Source organism: Rhincodon typus, unplaced genomic scaffold (genome assembly GCF_021869965.1).
Source record: "Rhincodon typus isolate 14 unplaced genomic scaffold, sRhiTyp1.1 hic_rhity00000051, whole genome shotgun sequence".
Classification (NCBI taxonomy): domain Eukaryota; kingdom Metazoa; phylum Chordata; class Chondrichthyes; order Orectolobiformes; family Rhincodontidae; genus Rhincodon; species Rhincodon typus.
This window is the reverse complement of record NW_025965689.1, coordinates 1,789,415-1,808,254: the sequence shown is the minus strand read 5'-3', so window position 1 is coordinate 1,808,254 and position 18,840 is coordinate 1,789,415. Positions and strand designations below refer to the sequence as shown.

Genomic DNA, 18,840 nt, shown 5'->3' with positions numbered 1-18,840 from the left:
CAGCTTTTACCATGCTTTCCCTGAACAGACAGAGTTCCAGCCTTATTTTCCACATATGCAAGATTCAGTTTAACATAAATTAAACCAGAACTTTCAATGTCCCTGCACCCATTTCGCATCCCACCCATTGGTTTGTTGTCCATTTTATCAGAATCCCTGTATCCTCCTGAAGTTAGCTCCACTTCTTTTCCTTGTTTACACCATTGCCAAATTATGTCATCTCAAAACTTATGCTATGGCCTGGGATCCTGTGCACAGTCAGCTACTCAAAAAAAAACTGACTTTATCCCTTCACCATGAATACATTTGTCCCTCACATGGCCATTTAAGCTGTCCCATCATAATTCTGACAAGAATTGGAGCAGAGTTATATATAAACAGGGGAGGTTACATAGAGTAAAGCTTTGTCTGAACAAATACTTGAAGCATATCCAGGATAGATCAGTTGAACCATTGAAATTCTGGGAATGTGCACTGTGTTTTAACAAATGTTGCATAAACTAACAAGTGGTCGCTGACCCTATGCACACCTTATTCTTGGATGCATTCACATGCATCCCGTTTTCCCTGCCTGTACAGAGAGAGAGCATATTACACACCAGGGAGTCATTTTAACAACATCTGTGTGTTCAAGTTCCTTTTTTAATATTCAATTAGTGCAGGAGATACAAACCCTGGTGGAATATGAACCCTGTGTTTCACACCCAGCAAACAAGTGTCCCCATCACTTGCCAGCAAGCAAAAGAAAATTATTTCCCTCTGAGTTCCACAAATAGATTTTACATTTTACGTGTTTCCTTTTTTTCATTAATTTGTAAATCTCTGCAGGGGTCCTGCCTGGTGGTAGAATACTGTAAATGAGGCTTTCTGCTGTCAGTGCGAGGCTTTCAAATTGAACCGAGATAAACCAAAACAGCTGCTGGACTTTCCACCACCAGCAAAAACACAACGTGACCAGGGCAATGCTTACATGAAAAAAGTGACAAGAAGTAGGGATCAATTTAAAATGGAGTTGGAGGGCTGCTTGTGCATTATTCATTTTGAAACTTTCTTTCTGGGAGAGGGAGGGATTTCTTCTGTGAATATCCACCTTAAGTCTGGTACGCAAGTGAGAGTTTCACTCTGCTTCTGACAGTCTTTGCTCCTGTGAGTAAATATGGGATAAATTCCTGAACAACTAGAGTATGAGGTTGAATTGCACTTCATTTATTATTTTGTATTGATTGAGGCTTTTCTTCACATCTTCTGGTACAATGGGTGCCAGAGTTTAATTGTGCATCTGTCTGTCTCTAAAAGTGAGATTATTCTTTTAATTTGGTTAATGTGGTGGTCAGTCACTGAAACCCAGTCATGTGAGGCTGCGGAGATTCTTTAGCAAAAATAAAAACAGATCTTTATTATGCAAGACAAAAACAGAAAGAAAAACAATTTGTTTTGCTGTGCTCAAATATGTTCCCAACCTATTTCCTAACAGCACCATTCAGCCCCTTGAGCCTGCTCTGCCATTCTACAGGATCAGAGCTGATCTGACATTCTTCATGGCTGCTTTCCTGTGATTTCCCCATAATCCTTCATCAAGAATCTATGTCAGCCTTCAATATACACAAGGTCCCACTTTGCCTCACTGTTCTGTGGCAAGGAGTTCCATAGTATCTCAACCCTCGACAGAAGAAATTCCTCTCATCTCATTCTTAAATTGGCAGTGGCCCTAATATCGGAGACTATGCTCTTTGGTCTGAGATTCTTCCATGAGGTGAAAAATCCTCTCAACATTTACCCTTTCAAGCCTAATCTAATATGTTTCCTCACTTCTCATTCTTCTGAACTCCAGTGAGTAGACTCCCAACAAGTTTAGCCTTTGCTCATACGACAGTCCCTCCATATGAGGGAATACCCTGGAGAACATTCTCTGAACTACCTCCAATGAAATGATACCTTTCCTTCCATAAGGGGACCAAAATTATTCTCAGCATTCGAGATGTGGTCTCACCGGCACCTTGTACAGTTGCAGTAAAACATCCCAACTCTAAATCTCCAACCCCTTTGAAATAAAGTGCCAATGTTCCATTAGTCTTCCTGATTACCTGCTGCAACTGTGTGCCCGCATCAATTTATACAGATTTAAATCCAGAGAAATTACACCCAATATTAAATCTCCAAGTGATATCTGAACTGGTTTGGCCCAAACTTTTCCTGTGAACTATGGAATTTTCTTTCATGAATATTCTCAAAATTCAGAGAATAAACATTTTCTGCTTCTAATACCTTCAGAGCTCAAACCAAACTCTCCTGGTTCGGAAGTTCTACTCGGGTGACTTTTTGTTCTTTTTTCCACTGAATTCTTCTGAGCTCTATATAGTAGAGAGACTAAACTTGATTCTGATCACAGTCAGATCTCCAAACTGAACAAAATACCTTCTAACCCTGGGTTTATAAACTAAAATCAATCCTTGATTATTCTGAACTGAAAACAAGATAACGTCAATTGATGTTTGCTCATCTGTTGTAAATCAACAGAGTCTAAACAATTTCCCATTAACTCCACATGGGGCTCCACAGCCACTTGCTTTCTGAGCAGTGCTGGAGGAAGGTCACTGTTTCACAAGGACTCTCACTTTTTATTCTAAAGAAAACTTTCAGAAAATGACCCACATTCAGTGTCTTTATTATAAAAGCCAACTTCCAAAACTGGAATTTGTATAAATTATACATCTTTCATCACTGCAGTTACTCTGGAACTCACTGGCATTCCAGCAGTTTTCGTAACTCAATGAATCCTTTCCCCGACACAGAGAAGGTGAACAGCCTCTCCCCAGTGTGAACTTACTGCTGCAGAGTGGGGCGAGTTTCTCACCTGAACTCAGTCCTGCAGTAAGAGCATCTGAACAGACTCACGTCAATGTGAACAAGTACGTAGGATGTCAGCTCCCAGGATCTTTTCAAATACTCCGCTCAGTTTGGACATTGAAAAGGCTTCTCCCCGGTGCAAACCCGATGGCTTCTCAGTTGGCTGGATGACTGAGTGATTGCTTTTCCACATTCAGCACATGAATAGATTCTTCACACAATGTACTCACTGGTGTTTCAGCAGGCTGGATGACGGAGGGAATATGTCCCACACTTGGTGCAGGGGATCAGCCTCTCCCCAGTGTGAAATGTCCACAAGTTGGCAGATTCAGTGAATCCCCTCACTCAGCTTCTCCACAGGCAGTCTGCTGATGTACAGTCAGTTCAGATAAACGCCTCAACACCATCCTGCAGTGGGAACAGGTAAACACTCTCTCATCAGTGTGAACTCACCGATGTGTCATCAAGCTGGATGCGTCGGAGAATCCCCTTCCCACACTAGAAGCTGGTGAATGGCCTCTCCCCAGTGTGAATTCGTTGATGCGTCTGGAGGCTGGAAGCCAAAGTGAATCCCTTGCCACACTCCGAGCAGATGAATGGCCTCTCCCCAGTGTGAACTCACTGGTGTATCAGCAAGTTGGAGGAATTAGTGAATCCCTGCCCATACTCCGAGCAGGAGAATGGTCTCTCCCCAGTGTGAACTCGCTGGTGTCTCTGCAGGTGGGATTTCTGACCGAATCCCTTGCCACATTCAGAGCAGGAGAACGGTTTCTCCCCAGTGTGACTGCGCCGATGAATTTCCAGTTCAGCTGGGGATCTGAATCCATTCCCACAGTCCCCACATTTCCATAGTTTCTCCTTGTGATTCCGTTTATGTTTCGAGAGGTCAGATGATTGGCTGAACACTTGTGCACACGCACTACACATATACAGTTTTTCACCGCTGTCAACGGTGTTTTCTCCTTCCATGTTCAAAGCCCAATGAGATTCAGGTTACACCGAATTGGGCCACTCTGAAATCCTGATCGGTTGCAGTTTCCCGACTATAAATCCTCTCCTTCTAATATCCTGTGGAATTGATTTAGAACAGAAATAATGGAAATGAGAGTCTCCCCATAAAAATACAAAGTCATGCATCTGTCCCAGTATCTCATTTGGCTCCATGTCAAATGTATGAACACAAAGGCCAATATATGAACGATCGGGCCCTCCTGCCTGCTCCATCATTCAATACGATCATGACCGAGGAGTTCATGTTTTGAATTTCCAGCTACACCCAATAACTTTTGATTCCCTGGTTGAACAAGAATCTATCCACCTCTGCCTTAAAAATGTTCAATGACCCAGTCTCGACTGCCTTTTGAGGCAGAGAGTTCCAAAGTCGCACTAATCTTGAAAAAATAACTCATCTCTTTTCCAAAACGAAGACTCCTCGTTTTAAAACGGTCTTCCCCATTCTGGACTTACCCTTAGGAGAAAATATGTCCACATTCACCTTGTCAAAACCAATTCAGGATATTAAACATGAGTCAAATCACACCTCATTTTTTTGAGCACGTGAGCATTCCCCAGGCTGTCCAAAATATCCTCAGAAGACAACCCACTCATTCAGATATCAGTCTACTGAACCTCCACCACATTTACATCCTTCCTTCAATAATGAGACCAAAACTGCACACAGTTGTGGAGGTGTGGTTTCACTTATGCCCTGTACAATGGAATCATCAACTCCTTACTTTTCTGTTTGATTCCACTCGTGATAAACAATAACATTCCATGAGCCTTCTTCATCATTTATTGTTAATTATATACCAATGTTTTGTGTATCACGCACCAGACCCCCTAGATATCTCAGCCCCACAAGATTCTGCACCTGCCCTCTGGTCTGATTTTCTTTTCTTGTTTTTGCCCTGGAGCGAACAATTTCACATTGTGTTATATCATAGCTCACCTGAAATATTCATTCAATAAGGCTGCAGACTGACGTAGGAAAATTAAGTCTTCTTCACAGCAACCTTTCCTGATAGCTTCGTATCAACACAAAGCGTAGCTACCATGACTTCATTCTCCTCATCCAAGTCATTGATATAAACTGCAAAAGGTTTTGGTTCAGCAGAACCCTGTGGGTCCCCACTTATCACATTCTGACAATCTGAAACAGACCCATTTATGGGTATTCTCGGTTTTCTGCCAGCCAGCCAATCCAGTATCCAGGCTGGTAAGTACCACTAAACCAGTAGCTCCCACTCTAAACAGACACCTTTTCCATGGTACCTTGTGAAATGCCTTCAGGAGAGCCAAGTACAATATATCATCAGGCTCCCTTTATCCACAGCACGTCACTCCTCATAGAATTCCACTAACTTGGAGAAACACAATGAAGTAATTGTTCCCTTAGTTGAAGGTTGAATAACACTGGGCATCATTTTGCAGTGAAAGGCAAGAGTTTTACAGGGGAATGGAGGAAAACATTTTTCACCTAAAGGGTGGTTTAAGTCTGGAATGCACTGCCTCACAACTCAACCTCCACCGCTCCAGGGAATAAAAGCCCCAGCCTTATCAGCCCCACCCCACAGCTCAAACCCTCCAATACCGGCAATATCCCTGTAAATCATTTCTGAACCCTTTCAGGATTCACAACTTCTTCCTCATAGCAGGGAAACCTGAACTGAAAACAGTATTCTAACTATGTCCTGTACAGTCGCAACATGACATCCCAACTCCGATAACTCAATGCAGTGACAAATGAAGGCGAGCGTACCAAATGCCTTCTTCACCATCCTGTCTACCTGCAACTCCGCTTTCAAGGAACTATGCACCTCCAACCCTAAGTTCCCTTGTTCGGCAACACTCCCCAGGGCCCTACCATGAACTGTCTAAATCCTACCCTGATTTGCCTTATTGAAATGCAACACCTCACATTTATCTAAACCAAACTCCATCTGCCACTCCTCAGCCCATTGATCAAGATCCCAAACTACTCAGTGAAGATAGTCTTCTTCACTGTCCACTACTCCACCAATGTTGGTGTCATCTGCAAACTTACTAACCATACTGTCACATCCAAATCATTTGTATAATTACAAAAAGCAGTGGACCCAGCACTGATCCTTATGACACACCACCTGGTCACAGGCCTCCAGTTCAAAAGACAACCCTCCACCACCACCCTCTGTTTCCTCCCTTGAATCCAAATTTGTATCCAACTGGCTAGCTCTTCCTGTACTCCAATACAATCTAACCTTGCTGACCAGTCTACCATGCGGAACCTTGTTGAGCATTTTGCTGAAGTCCATATAGACAATGTCTACCGTCCAGCCTTCAATCTTCTTTGCCACATTTTCAAAAAAACACAACCAACTTACTGAGACACGATTTCCCATGCACAAAGCCACGTTGACACTCCCTAATCAGTCCTTACCTTTCTAAATGCATTTAAATCCTTTTGTTCACTTTTATTTCTTCAGTTTTTTTTTAATTCATGCAGAGGTAGTGGGCATTGCTAGCGAGGCCAGCATTCATTGACATCCATAAACTGCCCAGAAAGCAGTTAAGAGTCAACATTGCTGTGGGTCTGGACACGTAAACCAGACCAGTTCAGGATGGCAGCTTTCTTCCCTAATGGACCTTAGTGAACCAGATGGTTTTGTTCCTAACAATCAACAATGGATTCATGACCATCGTTAGACTTAAAACCAGAGTTTTATTCAATTCAAATTCTACCAGCTGCCATGGCAGGATATGAACCCAGGTCCCCGGACTAATAGTCTGGTGATAATACCTCCAAATAATTGATTCTCATCTCCTAAATGACAGATCAACCTAACTGGCCTAAAGTTTCCTGTTGTCTGCCTTCCTCGCCTCTTTAATACAGGGGTTGTATCTGCTATTTTGCAGTGAGACAAACTTTCCAGAATCTAATGCATTTTGGAAAGTTAACACCCATGTTTCTGCAGCAACTGCAGAATATTTGTTCGCCAAACCATTTTTTTTTGTTATACACTCTCTGGAGAGTGTTTTTATAAGCAACCCGATCTTCTGTAGAGTCCAGCTCCCATTGACAACTTCACGCTGGAAACTGCGGGGCCCAGCTGGCTTTGAAAGGACTCAGGGTAAACTTAGCAGCTTCTCCTCCATCACCACTCCAGCTCAATCTGATGCAACAAAGACTTTCAAAAGCTAACTGGAAAAGCCCCTGAAGAGAAAAGAAAAGGGCAAATAATAGGAATCACTGATTTGCTTTTGGACAAAGGCCAGCACAGACACAATGGACAGAGTAGTCTCCTTCTCCATTGTAATCATTCAGGGATTTTGTGTGATTCAATTAATAGGAACCAATAGGCCACAATCTGTGACCAACACCCACCCTGTCAGAAATGGGCTTTTAATTCATCTGTCTGTGTTTCTAGACTTGGTTCTGGAAGCAAGGTCCAGGTGGGGTTGAGGAACCTATCAGCCATGAGTGAATGGCAGAGCAGACTCATTGGGCCAAATGGCCTAATTTCTGCTCCTATGTCTTATGGTCTTATTATCAAAAGAGCAGCAAAATACTGCAGCTGCTGCAAGTCTGAAATAAACAGAAAATGCTGGAAAATCGCAACAGGTCAGGCAGTATCTGAGGACAGAGAATCAGTTAACGTTAAGGGTGTGCAGAATAAGTTACAAGGAATAAAAAAAAAGGTTCAGAACTTGAGAGTCAATATAACCTCAGCATCGGAGGAGAAATGAAATGAATTGAATAATGCAGACAATTCACTGAAGTATGTAAAAAGAACAATCCAGTAGTTAGATTACAGAATTTCAACTTCACCAGCATTAATTGGTGTAGTCATGGTGTAAACAGTTTAGAGGGGCAGATTTATTCAAATGTACTCAGGAGTGTTTTTTATATCAACATGTAGTAGCTCCAACATGTGACAATGTAGTGCTGGATCTAATTCAGAGAATCCCGACAATGCAGAAAGAGGCCATACGGCAAATCTGGTCTGCACCGACCCTCCGAAAACATCTCACCTCAATCCAGTTTCCACCCTATCCCCATAACTCCACATTTCCCATGGCTAATTCAACTAGCCTGCACATCCCTGGACTTTACAGGGTTATTTAGCATCATCGATCCATCTAACTTGCACATCTTTGGACTGTGGGAGGAAACTGGAGCACCTGGAGGAAACCCACACAGACACGGGGAAGAATGTATAAACTCCACACAGACAGTCACCCAAGGCTGGAATCGAAGCCAGGTCCCTGGTGCTGTGAGGCAGCAGAGAGGAAAAACGGACTGTCTGCCAGAAAGGGCTGTGGGTTGGAGAAAGGCAAATTGTTTTAAAATAAGGCAGGGTCAGCCTTAGACAGCTTTGTGTGGGTAAACTTCAGCAGAACAGTGGGGTTGTTTAAAAGGGAATTAGGTGAAACATGTTCCCTTTGGGGGAAATGTGGGAGCATTTAAGAAATATTCTGATGGACAGTTGCGATGCAAAGGCAGACAGGGCTATGGGCCAAGTGCTGGAAAATTACAATAACTACTTAGTTGTCTATGACTGGCGCAGACTCAATGGGCCGAAGGGCCTTTCTGTCCACTGTAAACCTCTATAACTCTGTGACTCTATAAAAAGCCCAGAGAACTTTGGATGCCTATGAAATTTCAGGACTGAATAAGAAGGGAAGGAGAAGCTTTTAACAGGTACAAAGGGAGGAAAGTGATGGAGGTCCTAGAGGAGAATAGAATGTACAAGGGGGAAACATGAGAAAGAAATGAGGACAGCAAAGTGGGGCGTAATAAAACACTGGCAGGGAAGATTAGGGAGAATCCCAAGATATTCTACAAGGATATCAAGGAAAGAGCATAACCAGGGAAAGAGTCAGGCCCGTTAGGGACCAAGGGGGCAATCTGTGTGGAGCTCGAGGTCGTTGGCAGCATGTTAAATGAGTACTTCACATCTGTCTTTACTCAGGAGGAGGAGGATTATAGAATCATACAGTACAGAAGAGGCCCAATGGCCCAGCAAAACTATCCCGCTGCTGACACTAATCACACACTGGGCTTATAGCCTTGAATGTCATGACATTTCCAGAGCTCGTTCAAGTAGTTTTGAAAAGTTGAGCTTTCGTGCTTCAACTTCCTGCCCAGGGAGTACATTCCAGGCCCCCATCACCCTCTGGGTGAAAAAGGTTTTCCTCCAATCCCCTTTAAATCTTCTACCATTCACTGTGAAGTATTGCCCCCTTATTATTGACCCTTCAGCTGTCGGGAACAGCTGCTTTCTATCCACCCTGTCCATGCCCTTCATAATCTTACACATCTCTATCAGGTCACTCCTCAGCCTTCTCTGCTCCAAAGGCAACAACCTAAGAATATCCAGCCTCTCTTCATAGCTGAAATGATCCAACCAGGCAACATCTTGGTGAATCTCCTTTGCACCCCCTCCAGAGCAATCACATCCTTCCTACAGCGTGGTCATGAAAACTGCACACAGTACTCCAGCTGCGGCCGAACCAAAGTGCTGTGCAGCTCTGACATGACCTTCCTTGTTACCAAGTTGCATAGAGTAATCGTGAATTGGAAGGCAGGAAACAAGAATTTGTTGGCGCGGTCCCTTCAAAAGATAGAGTGCTTTTCTAAGATTAGAGATTTATACAGAAAATGGGTCTGTAAGCAGCTGCAGATTTCAGACAGTACTAAAAATGGAAACATGTACTGATTGGTTGCATAATTCGAATCCTATGGCTTGTTTTGATGTTTTGGCAATGAGCTGGAAGCAGTCAATTAATTTAAATCAAGCACTTAGGGATTGAAAGCCAATTGAATTTAAATCTGACGGTTTTGACAATCTCGGACCGATGCAATTGTAAGAAAAGGAACGGGTCATCATGAGTATATATAAAGAGCACATTTGGAAAATCAGCAGAGAGCCAACTGCCATCTGAAGGGTGTGAGAGCTAACCGCCATCTGAGAAATAAGCACGCAGCTCACTCAAGAAATCACTAAGCTCTCTAAGAAAGCACCATCCAATCCACAAAAGGTACCACCACGGCACTTCTAGCAAAGAGTCTTCACTGAGAAAACATCCCTGATAGTAGAATCAGCGGAAGAAAAGTGTTTGTGGCGTGAGATCAACAGAAGGAAGAGCATTCCAGAGACACATTCTATGCAAAGTTGGAGAGATTATGTTTTAATTTATTGTTGTCTTATTAATTGGGCTTATAATAAGTGGGACTTGTGTTTATTTGGACAACATGCCAGGACAATTCAGTTCAGTTAGGGAATACATTGTGCCTGGTGTATGGGGTGGGGTGGGGTGGGGGGGCTGGTATGGTTGGGACAAAAATTGTTCTGTTTGTCAGTAATTCTGTTCATTTGGTCATTGTTAGGGTTAAATAAATAAATTGTTATTGTTACTTGTGTTTGAACCAGTGGAGATCAGGGATTTTCTTTCTTTTAACCATTCTTTTATCAGATTACAAAGCAAGTTTCTCTGGGTGTTTCAAGGTCATTATTAGAAGGGAACCTCTACTCCCATAGTAACAGATTGGGGCTTGTGTTTTGGGTTAATTATCCGAAGGGTTTGACCTTCCCCTGCTTCGTAACACCCTGCTCTTGGAATCTATGCAATGACCAATAAAGGCAAGCGTCCCTTATGCATTCTTAACTGCATGAATTGACCTGTCCTGCCACCTTCAGGAATATGTAGACGAGCACATGAGATCCTTTTGTTCTTTTGAGCCTCCTAATGTTTTGCCATTCATGGAGTACACTCTTGTCTTGTTCCTTCTTCCAAAGTGCATCACCTCCCATTTAACAGGGTTAAATTCCAACTGCCACTATTTTGCCTTCTGACCAATCTGTTCATATATTCCAGTAACCTAACACCTGTCTCCTCACTGTCAAACACCCGACTAATTTTTGTGTCATTCACAAACTTAGTCATCATCTCTCTCAATTCTTATCGACATCATGTACGAATATCACAAAAAGCACTGATCCCTGTGGTATGTCACTGCACACTGCGTTCCAGTCACACAAACCGCCTTCTACCATCACCCTCTGTTCCCCAGTACTGAGCCAATTCAGCTTGGCAAGTTACCATGCATCCCATCAAGGATTGATTAGGGACAGTCAACGTGGTTTTGAGCACGTGAAATCGTGTCTCACTGACTTGACTGAGTTTGTTGAGGAAGAGACGAAGAGGATTGATGAAGGCAGAGCAGCGGACGTAGTCTATGTGGATTTCAATAAGGCGTTTCACAAAATTCCACACGGTAACCTGGTTAGCAAGGACAGATCACACGGAATACAGGGAAAACTAGCCATTTGGATACTCAACTGGCTCGAAGGTAGGAGGCAGAGGGTGGTAGTGGAGGAGGCTTGCTTCTTGAACTGGGGGCCTATGACCATCGGTGCTGGGTCCAATGCTTTTTGTCATTTCTATTAATGATTTGGATGGGAATATAGGAGGTATGGCTAGTAAGTTTGCAGATGACAGAAAAATTAGTGATGTAATGGACAGCCAAGAAGGTTATCTAAGAGTACAATGGGATCTTGATCAGATGGGCCAATGGGCCAAAGAGTTGTAGATGGGAGTTTAATTTAGAAAAATGTGAGATGCTGCATGTTGGAAAGGCAAATCAGGGCAGAACTTATACACTTAATGGTAAGGTCCTGGGGAATGTTGCTGAACAAAGAGACCTTGGAGTGCAGGTTCATAGTTCTTTGGAAGTGGAGTCGCAGGTAGACACAATAGTGAAGAAGGCGTTTGATACGCTTGTCTTTATTGGTCAGTGCATTGAGTATGGGAAATGTTTGGTCATGTTGAGGCTGGACAGGACATTGGTTAGGCCACTTTTGGAATACTATGTTCAGTTCTGTTCTCCCTGCTATCGGAAGGATGTTGCCAGGGCTGGAGGGTTTGAGCTAAAGGGAAAGGCTGAATGGGTAGCAACTATTTTCCCTGGAGCATCAGCGGCTGAGGGGTGACCGTATTAAAAGTTTATAAAATCAGGATGGGCACGGATGGGGTGAACAGCCAAGGTCTTTTCCCCCGGGTAGCAGAGTCCAAAACGAGAGGGCACAGATTTAAGGTAAGAGGGGTAAGATTTAAAAGGGACCCGAGGAACAACTTTTTCATGCAGATAGTGATGCGTGTATAGAATGAGCTGCGAGAAGTAGTGGTGAAGGCTGGTACGATTACAACAATTAAAAGGCATCTGGATGGGTACATGAATAGGAACGGTTGAGGGGGATATGGGCCAAATGCTAGCGAATGGGACTAGAATAATTTAGGATATCTGGACAGCATGACCGAATGTGACCGAAGGGTCTGTTTCCATGCTGTACATCTCGATGACTCTATATCAACATTGACTTCATCAGTCGAGGCACAGATTAGAAGAGCAGGGAGGTTATGTTGAAGCTGTACAGAATTTTGGTCAGACCACAGCTAGAGTACTGTATACAGTCCTGGTCACCACATTATAGGAAAGATGTGACATTACAGGACAGATGTGCAGCTGACAGGAAAATTGGTTACATTGGTGATAGTGAGGAGGATGCTCTCAGGCTACAGTCTGATATTGATCAACTAGTAAATTGGGCAGAGGGGGCTGTGTGGTCATGCATTTGGGAGGTTTCAGGTATACATAATTCTGACAGTTATAGACAATGCAGATCATGAGGATCTTTTCCCTATAGTAGACATGTCTAAGACCAGAGGGTATAGGTTTAAGGTGAGGAATAAGTGGTTTCGAGGAGATCTAAGGGAGAAAAAGAATTCACCCAGAGAGTGGTAGAAATATGGAACGCACGGGCTGAGATGGTGATGGAGGCAGGTACTCTCGCAACATCTAAAAAGCATCTGAATGAACACTTAAAAAGCCAGAACATAGCAGTCTATTGACCAAGCGCAGGTAAATGGGATTAGTGTAGTTTTGAGTTTGTTGGTCAGTATAGACACGGGGACCAAAGAGCCTGTTTCTATGCTGTATGACTCTACGACTCACTGTAACTCAATTCTATGGGCTAAAAGGTACTTTTATAGTGTTAGGTGACAGATCAGCATTGAATGATGGAACAGGATCCAGGGACTGAATGACCTACTCCTGTTCCTGTAAGATTGAGGGTCATAGACAGGGTGGATAGGAAGCATCTGTTCCCTTTAGTTGATGGGTCAATAGGACATCATTTAAGGGGAAAGACAGAAGATTGAGGGAATTTGATGAAGTTTGATGAAGTTTATGTTTTTCACTCGGACAGTGGTGGGTATTTGGAATACACCAGCTGGGAGGGTAAGTGAAGCAGGAAACTTCATAACCTTTAAAAACGTACTTGGCTGAGCACTTGAAACGTCATAACTTTTAAGACGATGGGCCAAGTACTGGAAAGTGGGAACAGTGTAAATAAGTATTTTTTTGGTGCAGACTCGATGGATCAAAGTGCCTCTTCTAAACTGTATGATTCTATGACTCTACAATTCCTGACGGTGAGAAGTACCGAGGGAAGATGGAGCTGGTAAGTCAGCAGCGCACACTTGGATGATGGGCAATGACAGAAACTTCAGAGATTCAGCAAACAAACACAAACATTAAACAGAGCAGGTTAGACAATGGCAGAGAGCTGATCAGGGAGGATAGAGGTGACACACAGTAATGGATGGCTTCAGATCCACAGGAAAGGAGTTACACAAGCCTCAGAGATGTGGATCCTCCCACAGATAACTGGCACACACCAAAAACCTCAAAATTGTAAAAGAATGGTCAAAGCTACTCACCGTTCAACAACAACACTGTCTGCAATTTGAAAATCTCCCGTTGGAGCCGGCACCTGTAAAGATATCAGAAACACCGGAGTCAGAAAAATCCCACATTTGAGGAAATCCCTGGGGAGCGGGTGACGTCATTGTGCAATTGTCAGTGTGTAATGACATCACAGCCACAAACAGAGAGCATTCTGGGTCTGTACAAACCAGTGATCACCCACACATTCTGAAGGATGGGAGGGTGGACAGGGGCTTTATCAGAATGGTTTGAGGGATCGGGGATTTCAGTTGCAAGGCTGCATTCAAGAAACTCATTGCTCCAAGGTGAATAAAGGACACAGAGGGGTGATAGCGGTATAAAAGTTATGACAGTCATAGAGGTTTACAAACAGAGAAAGAGGTCCTTCAGCCCATCAAGGCTGACTGGCACAGAAACAACGACCTTACTGTTCTCCTCCCATTTTCCAGCACTGGCCCAGAATCCTGCGCTGCACCCACACACACATCTAAATACTTCTTCAACGTTATGACTGTTTCTGACCCAACTACCTTTACAGGCAGCAAGTTCCACATTCCCACCGCCCTCGAGGGGAAAAATATTTTCCTCACATGCCTTCTAAAATCTCCTGCCTCTGATCGTAAATTTATGCACCCTGGTCATTGATCCCTCCACCAGGAGGAGAAGTTTCTTCCTGACTAATGTGTTGATAGAAATCAAGTAAATTAGAGCAGAAGTGGGCCATTCAGCCCTTTGAGCCTGCTCTGCTGTTAGTATTATCACGGCTGATCATATGCCTCAATTTACTTCCCACGTTTTGATTCCTTGAGCCAAATGCTATATCCGAATCCTTCTTGAAATCACACAATGGTTTGGCCTTGACGGCTTTCTGTGGTAGCAAATTCCACAAGCTCACCGCTCTCTGTGAAGAAATTTCTCCTTACCTCAGACCTAAAAGGTTTACCACATACCCTTAACCTGTGATTCCTGTTTCTGTGCACTCCTGGCATCGGGAACAACCTTCCTGCATCAAACCTGTCTAATCGTATTAAGATTTTATATGTTTCTCTGAGACCGCGCCCCCTACCTGATATTCTCTGTTGGAATTTGTCAAAAGCCTTCTCAAAATCCACATAAGCCATGCCCACTGATTCCCCCTCATGAACTCTGCTAATTAATTCCTAAAAGAATGCCAGGAGATTTGCCAAGCATCATTTCCCTTCAGAAATCCATGCTGACTCTGTCCAACCCAGCCACCGTTTTCCAACTGCTGTTATTCAGCATTTTATAAAATATCAAACCACAAATCAAAAGGGAATGAAACTGGTCAGAACGTCAAGCATCAATCCAGGCAGCAGAAGCAACAATGACACACTGCCCCTTATCTGTCCTATAAAATTCTCCTTACCGCAAACTTGGAACAATATTGCTGTTCCTGTATTGTTGGGTGGGTCAGAATCCTGGGGAATGTATTGGATTAATGGTATCAGTGCTGGACTATTAATTCAGAGAATGTTCTGGGAATCCAGATTCAAATTCTGCTATACGCCTCATAACGTATACATCTCAACTCTGCTCCTCTCAATCTCCTCTGCTCCAAAGAAAACAATCCCAGTCTGTCCAACTTTTCTTCACAACTAAAACTCTCCAGCCCATACGGTATTCTGGTAAATCTTCTCTGTGCTGTCTCCAGTGAAATCACATCTCTCCTGTTCTTTGGATTCCAGAACTGCACACAACACTCTAGCTGTGGCCTAACCAACTATATATACATTTCCAGCATAACCTCCCTGCCCCTAAACCCTACGCCTCGGCTAATAAAGGCAAGTGTCCCATTTGCCTTTTAACCACTTGACCTGCCTGTCCTCTTCCCTTAAGGGATGGATGGACTTGCACAGCAGGGTCCTATGGATCTTCAGTCTGACAGATCCTCAGTCCTCCATTGTTATTCATGTATTCCATTGGCTCGTTTGCCCTGCCCAAGTGTATCACCTCTCACTTATCTGAATTAAATTCCAACTTCTACTGATCAGCCCGTCTTACCAGCCAATCTATATCCTCCTGTAATCTAAGAACAAAAGAACTAGCAGCAGGAGTAGCAATTCAGCCATTTAATAAAATTGTGACTGATCTCATCCCACCCCAACTGCACTTTCCTGCCTACTGCCCATAAACTTTCAGCCCATGAATAATTACTCATTAAATTACCTCCTTAAATTTACTTAATGTCCCAGCATTCACCTCATTATGTCATAGTGAATTTCACCGATTTACAACCATCTGAGACAAGTAATTTCTCCTCATCTGCGTTAAACCTGCCAACCCTTATTCTAAAACTATAACCTCTCACTCCAGAACGTCGTACAGAAGGAAACATCCTTTCAACTTCCACTTTCTCAATGCTTTGCAGCATACTATATAACTCAACGAGGTAGCCGCTCATTCTTAAACACTTCAGAGTATAGGCCTAAATTGCACAACCACTCTTCAGAAGGCTGTCCTCCTCACTATTTACCACCCACCAATTTTCATATCACCCATGAATTTATTGATCAACACCTGACATCCATTGTGATTCGCTTATATGAACACAAACAGGAAGGGTCCCAATATTGATCCCAGTGGAAGCCCACTAGATACAGGCTTCCAGTCACAAAAATATGCCAAACAGACTCTGTTTGCTTCTCACCACTCAGCCAACTCTGGAGCCAATCAGCCAAATTATCTTGATTATTATGAACTCTTTCCTTTGCTGTCAGTCTCCTCTGTGGGACTTTATCAAAACTCTTGATGAAATCCAAGCAGACTGTGTCGAATGAATTGCCCTCATCGACACACCTGGCTACTTCTTCGCTAAAAAAAAGTTGGTCAGACATAACCTCCCCTTAACAAAACTGTGCTAACTGTTGCTGACTAATTACTTCCGCTCCAAGTGCAGATTAATTCTGTCCCTCAGAATTGCTTCTAATGGTTTCCCCACCACTGAGGTGAGACAGACTGGATTGTAATTTCCTGGTTGATCCCTTGTTCCCTTCTCGAATAACAATCCCACATCACAGAGTCATAGATTCAGAGTCATACAGCATGGAAACAGACCCTTCGGTCCAACCAGCCCACGCTGAATAAAATCCCAAACTAAACTAGTCCCAACTGCCTGCTCCTGGCCCATATCCCTCCAAACCTTTCCTATTCATACATCCATCCAAATGACTCTTAAACATTGTAATTGTACGCACATCCACCACTTCTTCAGGAGGTACATTCCACACGCAATGCACCCTGTGCAAACAAGTTGCCTCATGTCTTTTTCAAATCTCTCTCCTCTCACATTAAGTATGTGCCCCCTGGTCTTGAAGTTCGCCATCTGAGAGAAAAGACAACTACCATCAACTCGATCTATACCTCTCGTTATTTCATAAACTTTATCAAGTCACCTCTCAACCTCCTACGCTCCAGTGAAAGAAGTCCCAGCCTATTCAGCCTTTCCTTATAACTCAAAACTTCCATACCTGGCAACATCCTGGTAAATCTCTTCTGAACTCTCTCTAATTTGATAAGGTTCTTCGTATAACTGAGCAATGAAGGTAAGCGTGCTAAATGCCTTCTTATCCATCCTGTCCATATGTGACGCGAATTTTAAAGAATTATGTTCCTACATCCCTAGGACCCTCTGTTCCACAAGACTACCATTAATTGTATAAGCCCTGCCCTTGTTTCTTGTACCTAAATGCAATACCTCATAATTATTCAGATTGAAATCCATTTGCCATTTTTCAACCATTGACCCATTTGATCAAGATCCTATAGTAATCTTAGAAAACCTTATTCACTGTTGGTGTTATCTGCAAACTTACTAACATGCCTTCTAGATTCTCATCTAAATCATTCATATAAATGACAAACAAAAGAGAACACAGAACCAATCCATGCAGAACATCGCTGGTCACAGGCCTCCAGTTGGAAAAGCAAGCCTCCACCATGACTCTCTGTCTCCTGCTGTTAAGCCAATAATGTATCCAGTTGGCAAGCTCACCCTGAATCCCATGTGACCTAACTTTACTAATTCATCTACCATGCAGAACCTTGTCAAAACTTTTTACGAAAATCCAAATAAACAACGTCTACTGCTCTGCCATCATCAACCTTTTTGGTAACTTCCTTAAAAAATTCAATCTAGTTTGTGAGACACGATTTTCCTCACACAAAACCATGCTGCCTATCCATAATCAATTTTTGCCTCTCTAAATGTCCATAAATACTATCTTATATAATCACCTCCAACAACTTACCCACAACTGAAGTCAGACTCACAGGTTTATAGTTCCCCGGTTTCTCCTTACAACCTTTCTTTGACAACCAGGTCTTTGGCATCTCCCCAGCGCTCAGAAAGCAGTTAAAAATTATTGCCAGTGCCCCTGCTATTTTTGGTCTTACCTTATTTACCAATCTGGGATACATTTAATCCGGCCCAGGAGATTTTTGCTTTTAAGCCTGCTGGACCAATCAGAAGCTTCCTCTCTTTCTAAGCTAATTTTTTTGAAGTGTATCACTGTCCTTCTTTCTGATTTCCAAACCCACGTCACCCCTTTCACTTATATTTTTCCAATTATCCTTTCATGTCCCTTTAATGCTCTAATTTCCTTTTCTAAGACTCCCCCTGCACATTCAGTACTTGGCTACGGCTTCTGCTGTTTTGAACCTTTCGTAGCAGCTAAATGCCTCCATTCTTCTCTTTTGCCAATCCTGTATATCCAGGGTTCACAAGATTTGTTGGTCCCACCCTTCGACATTATTGGAACTCTCAATTTCCTTCTTCAATGTATCCCACTGATGTGACACACGTTTACCGAAATGTATCTGCTCCCAGCCCACTCTAGCCAAATCATATTCGATCTTATTACAATTTGCCTTCAACTGGTTTAGAACTTTGATTCCATGCCCATCCTTGTGCCGTACTAAACAATCTTGAATCTAACAGAGTTACGATCAATGTCTGCAACTGATTCCCCCACTGATATTTCAAGTCCTTGCTTGGCTTCAATTACCTAAAATTAAGTTTAGTACCATTCCTCTCTTGTAGAGTCTTCTTCAGACTGGCTTCAAAAGCTGCCCTGGATGCATGTTAAGAATTCCATTCCTCTAAACCTTTCACACTTTGACTACCCCAGTTGATGTTGGGAAAAGTTCTTCCTCCTCTAGAACATAGAACATAGAACATAGAACATAGAACATAGAACATAGAA

At 43.0% G+C, this 18,840-nt stretch overlaps 1 protein-coding gene and 1 long non-coding RNA gene across 2 annotated transcripts in view; both read right to left on the bottom strand.

The window, feature by feature from the left end:
• LOC109932226 (histone H4) overlaps window positions 1–18,840 on the bottom strand; it is a 118,839-nt gene that overhangs the window by 58,403 nt on the left and 41,596 nt on the right. The gene's annotated exons all lie outside the window — the stretch shown is intronic.
• LOC125488163 overlaps window positions 999–18,840 on the bottom strand; it is an 18,987-nt gene continuing 1,145 nt past the window's right edge. The window contains exons 2-3 of the long non-coding RNA XR_007266236.1: window positions 13,612–13,664; window positions 999–3,915 (exon numbers count right to left, since the gene is read on the bottom strand). This is a non-coding gene — a long non-coding RNA (uncharacterized LOC125488163). The remainder of the gene's footprint in view (window positions 3,916–13,611; window positions 13,665–18,840) is intronic.